This window comes from Podarcis muralis, chromosome 1, assembly GCF_964188315.1.
Source record: "Podarcis muralis chromosome 1, rPodMur119.hap1.1, whole genome shotgun sequence".
Lineage (NCBI taxonomy): Eukaryota > Metazoa > Chordata > Lepidosauria > Squamata > Lacertidae > Podarcis > Podarcis muralis.
This window is the reverse complement of record NC_135655.1, coordinates 133085953-133091952: the sequence shown is the minus strand read 5'-3', so window position 1 is coordinate 133091952 and position 6000 is coordinate 133085953.

Genomic DNA, 6000 nt, shown 5'->3' with positions numbered 1-6000 from the left:
AGCAGTTCGAAAGCACCTCCGGGTGCAAGTAGATAAATAGGGACCACTTACTGGCGGGAAGGTAAACGGCATTCCGTGTGCTGCGCTGGCTCGCCAGATGCAGCTTGTCATGCTGGCCACGTGACCCGGAAGTGTCTGCGGACAGCGCTGGCTCCCGGCCTATAGAGTGAGATGAGCGCACAACCCCAGAGTCTGGCAAGACTGGCCCGTACGGGCAGGGGTACCTTTACCTTTACCTTTAATATTTATAAAAGTACAACAACAACAACATGCATTATAATCTTTGCTCTAGTATTACAGAGCTGGCATAGCTAATTTGAGGCTGTGTACACACCATACATTAAAAGCATTATTGCTTCTCCCCTGTAAGAATCCTGGGAACTGTTGATTACCCTTCTAGAGCCTAGCTACAATTTGTAGCACCCTTTACAAACTGTAGTTCCCAGGATTCTTTGGGAGAAATGTGCTTTTAATGCCTGTTTTGGCTGCAGCAGGCATGCTCAGCTACCCCTCTGGAAGCTCAATCCCACAGAAAGCTGTGACGGCCACCAACTTGGATGGTTTTATGCAGGAGAAGGCTATCAATGGCCACTAGGCACAATGGCTATGCTCTACCTCCACAGTCAGTGGCAGTAACGTTTGTGAATAGTAGTTGATGGAAAGTATAGGAATACAGAATGCTCTTGTTTCCACAGGCCTCTGGTTAGGCATTGTGAGAACAGGATGCTGGACTAGACAGGCCAATGTGGCCTCATCCAGCAGGCACTTATGTCCTTACGTGGTTCAAGGGTAGAGATTGTGAGAAGGCATCTTCCAAAGCAATCCCACCCCGCAAATAGCTTTGGAGCCTTCTTGCCTCTAGCCTAGCCCTCACCCCTTTTCCTGTTCCCGCTGGAGTCTTCTTTTGTTTTGTTTTTATAATACTTTTTATTGAATTTTCCCACAAACAAAATAAAACAGTCTTTACAATCATTCTTAATATCATTTTATTTACATTGCGTAAAATCACGCCTCGACTTCCTTCCTTCCCAGTTGCGGTTTTCTTAATAGACATCTTAATATACATCTTCTCTTCATTTCTATACATTTCTAGAGACAGCACAGCGCGGGGGTGGTGCTGCTTTCCATTTCGCGCCTGCCACTCCGTCCCGCTCTCGGGCCTTTAAAAAAAACCCCGAGAAAACAGGGGAGCAGCTGTGACGCCGCTGGGTGCCCGTCCCCCAAGGATGATCCCCTTGAGGTTTGGAGGTGCGCAGTGCCCTTGCGCCACCCCCAGAGCCCCGTGCCGCTCGGAAAGCCTCAGAGACGTTTTTCCGCGCTTCTACGATGTCCGTGGTTAAACCAGAAGTCTTGGAGCCTTCTTTGGCTTGCCACGCCTGCGGGATCTCTTCCGGCCAACGCTGCCAATGACCGATCTCAAAAACTTGGGGTCGGTGAGATTCGGCAGTCGTGGCACCTTGCACCTGCTGGACCTCCTGAGCGGAGCGGGTTGTGTCTTGCTCCTCGTGAAGTAGGGCGAAATGTGAGGAGTGTTGCAAGCCGGTGCAGAGGCAGAAGGTCTGGCCGAGGTGCTAGAGCACGGCTTCTCTGTCTGGGGCTTCTTCTTAACCCAGTAGAACACCATTATCATACGCCTCTTAGATGGGTTGGACATGCTGAAGAAGGTGCTGGAGGCCCAAAGACCAGGGTAACTTCAAAGCGGAGGACGCAGCAGGCAGTTCCCTAGCAATGGTGCCAAATCCAAGCAAATGTTAGCTCTAGTCCTGTTAAATCAACCGTTAAAGAAGGGATTAATTCCTCAGGCAGTACGAAAAGACTTCCTGTGGCTTTTTAATAGCAGGGAGCTCCCAACTACTGCCACTGTTGACAGCCTGTTGCCCCTTATATCTGCTTGAATGGGTTATTTCACAATGGTTCCTTCATCAGGTGTTTGTGAGCACGAAAATGCTGTTGGGAGTTTCAGCAATGAAGGCTCAGGCATAACACACTGTTTGAAAGTCTGAACATTTCCTCTTTTTTTGTTTAACAAAATTTATATACCACTTTTATACTTTATATACAAATTATTAGGAGAGTAAGTTAAAAATATACTGTAGTTTATTGACTTCTTGGCTAGTTTACATACTTTATTCCTTCTTACACTTCTATCCCACCTTTCCTCCACAGAGCATACACACTTCAGCCTCCACCTTCTCCATTTTATCCAATATTGTGAGCTAGGGCCATAGCTCAGTGGTAGAACAACTGCTTAGCATGCAGAAGGCATCAGGTTCAGTCCCCAGCATCTACTGGTGGGACTGGGAGAGATCCTCTGGGCTGTTGGGTGGGTGGCCAGGTGCCTTCCCAGCAGTATCAAGGTCATGGGGGGGGGGGGTTGGCTCCTCTGATAGACGCACCAGGCACCCCAATTCCTCTCTGCTGGCGGTGCTGGTGGCAGCAGTTCTGGGAGCCCGGGAGTCAGCCAGACAGAGCCGTTTACTCTGGCTGGCTTCAGGAGCTGTTTTGTGCCGTTGCCGCCACCATGATGCCGCCATAAAAATTGTTTTTTTAAAACAACAACAGCACCACAATACCTGGTGGAAAGTATTGTGCAGGACACCATTTGCAAGTAAAAAAGACATAAAATAGACTAGTGAAGAATAATTGTGAATTCTGCTGAACATTTTTAACCATATCTGTTAAGAAATATATATCGGTTAAAAGGTAAAGGGTAAAGGGACCCCTGACCATTAGGTCCAGTCGTGACCGACTCTGGGGTTGCGGCGCTCATCTCACTTTAAAGGCCGAGGGAGCCGGCGTACAGCTTCCGGGTCATGTGGCCAGCATAACTAAGCCGCTTCTGGTGAACCAGAGCAGCGCACAGAAACAAACACCGTTTACCATTTATCAAGTTAGCGAAATTTTTAAAGATAAATGGGAAACAAAATAGAGATATAAATGTAGTTTGGGACGCAAGTAAAGCGTACATGAGGGGTCTTGGAATACAACAAATGGCTAGGCTGAAGAAGATAAAAGACAATAATATCCAAGAGCTAACTAAACAGATAAGAATTAATGAAAAAGAGTTGATCAAAAATCCAAAAAGTCATGAAATAGTACAGAAAATAAAGATATTGCAATCCCATATCTCTAGTATATTAAATAAGGAAGTAGAAAATAAAATTAAATGGGCAAAACAAAGGTATTTCGAGTCCGCCAATAAGCTGTTAGCATGGATGATAAAGGAAAAGATATATATATATATATATATATATATATATATATATATATATATATATAATTTTGGACCAAGGGGAGGAAATAACCGACCCAGTAAAAATAAAAATAAAATTCTTAAACTTTTATAAAGATTTGTACAAACAAGAACAATTAGATGTTAATAAAATGGAAGAGTATTTACAACAAAATAAATTACCAAGAATTGAAAAAGAAGAAGTTGAGGCCCTAAACTCCAATATAGAAATAGATGAAATAGCACAAGTAATAAAAAAAATGAAAGGTGGCAAATCGCCAGGTCTTGACAGAATCACATTAATGTACTATAAGAACCTGGAAGAAGTAATCCTCCCTATATGAGAGCCAGTGCGGTGTAGTGGTTAAGAGCGATAGACTCGTAATCTGGGGAACCGGGTTCGCTTCCCTGCTCCTCCACATGCAGCTGCTGGGTGACCTTGGGCTAGTCAGACTTCTCTGAAGTCTCTCAGCCCCACTCACCTCACAGAGTGTTTGTTGTGGGGGAGGAAGGGAAAGGAGATTGTAAGCCGCTTTGAGACTCCTGAAGGGGAGTGAAAGGCGGGATATCAAATCCAAACTCTTCTTCTTCTTCTTCTGTTCTTAGGCTGTGTGCACAAGCCTCAATTTTCTGCTCTTCCCTGTTCCCTCTCCTCCTCTAGCACCCCCGTGAGGAGGATGTGCTTTTAAACCAACTTTATAAATCTAAAGTCAGGAAAACGGATTAGTTTAAAACTGGGTGGATGAAGCCAGGGGCAAACAGTTTACAAACGAAATAGATTCTCTTGAGTTTGGATGTAGTAGGGAATGCAAGTGAGTTTGAAAACAAAAGTGCACGCATTGGATCTGCTTGTGGCCATGTCAGAGCAGGTCAGGAGAGGTGGAAGGCTTGGAGAGCCAGTGTGGTGTAGTGGTTAAGAGTGGTAGTCTCGTAATCTGGGGAACTGGGTTCGCGTCTCCGCTCCTCCGCATGCAGATGCTGGGTGACCTTGGGCCAGTCACACTTCTCCGAAGTCTCTCAGCCCCACTCACCTCACAGAGTGTTTGTTGTGGGGGAGGAAGGGAAAGGAGAATGTTAGCCGCTTTGAGACTCCTTAAAGGGAGTGAAAGGCGGGATATCAAATCCAAACTCTTCTTATTATTATTACAAAGAATAATGAATAATATACTGGGAGGGAAAGATATACCACAATCATGGAAGGAAGCACTGATCACTCAAATCCTGAAACAGGGAGTGGAGTTGACAGACATGAAAAATTATAGACCAATGTCCCTGTTGAATACAGACTATAAAATCTATGCTGGAGTGATGGCTAATAGATTTAAAAAGATTCTAAACAAAATAATCAGCAGAGACCAGGCGGGCTTCTTACTGGATAGACATATAAAAGAATATAAAAGTCATCTACAAGAATAATAATTGACCTTTTGGAGTATGTGGAAATGAAACCAAGTAAAAAGATGGCCATGTTATTGGTTGATGCAGAAAGACCTTGGTTGTCGAACGCCTTGGTACTCGTACATTTCGGCTCCCAAACGATCGAAACCTGGAAGTTTTCCAGTTTTCGGGGAAAAAATTGGTAGCTGAATGTCCAATGCAGCTTCCGCTATTGTTTCCGGTGCGCCTGCACCTTGGTTTCTGAACGTTTTGAAAGTCGGAACGGACTTCCAGAATGCATTCTGTTCAAAAATCAAGGTATGACTGTACTAATCTGTTACCAATGTGCGTGCACTCAATTTTTTAGGCTCAGTACAAAAACTGTACACCATAGAATTGTAAAGTTGGAAGTGCTCAAGGGCTCATCTAGTCCAGCTCTCTGCAATGCAGGAACCATTTATTCTAAACATTTCTACAGAAGCCCAAGATAGATGCAATAACGTCGACTTAACATGGCTGCTCTTGGTTATATGAGGGTCTTCACTAACTTAACTGGAATGTTTTCCTTTTCTTTGAACATGCTTTCATTATCTTTGAGCATACCCATGTGCCATATCAAGCTGCTTTTAAAACCCCCTTCCATTCCACAAAGGTTAGCACCTCTGTTTTAGAACAGTGTGTGAAGCCACTCTTCACGAGTCACTGGCTCTTTCGAGGAGATGCTGGGGTACTATTTACAACGTAATATTAACATTGTGCATTTGCACTTTAACATTTTCTTCAAAATTGGATTTTGCCAACCTTTCATGGTTTCTTTTGCACATACTGCACTATCAAATAAATTGTTTCAACCTAAAAAGGCAGTTTCCTGCCAACCTAGCAGTTCGAAAGCACATCAAAGTGCAAGTAGATAAATATAAACCACTCTGGCGGGAAGGTAAACGGCGTTTCCATACGCTGCTCTGGTTCGCCAGAAGCGGCTCAGTCATGCTGGCCACATGACCCGGAAGCTGTATGCCGGCTCCCTCGGCTTATAGAGCAAGATGAGCACCACAACCCCAGAGTCGGTCACAACTGGACCTAATGGTCAGGAGTCCCTTTACCTTTACCTAAAAAGGCAGTTATTAATCTATTATTGAAACAAAGCACCTGGCTCATAAAAAGTGGCTTGGGCAGGGTTGGGCAATGGGCTCTGTGGGGTGGTGAATCCTTCCCTCTGTGAGGTAGTTTTTTCTGACCCGCTTAAAGAAGCAGTTATCAAACTGCTTAAAAAACCCTCTTTGGACCCGGCCACTATGGCCGACTATCGACCAGTCTCAAATCTTCCATTCCTGGGCAAGGCGATTATGTGATTACTGATCAACTCCAGGCAAGCCTAGAGGATGTGAACC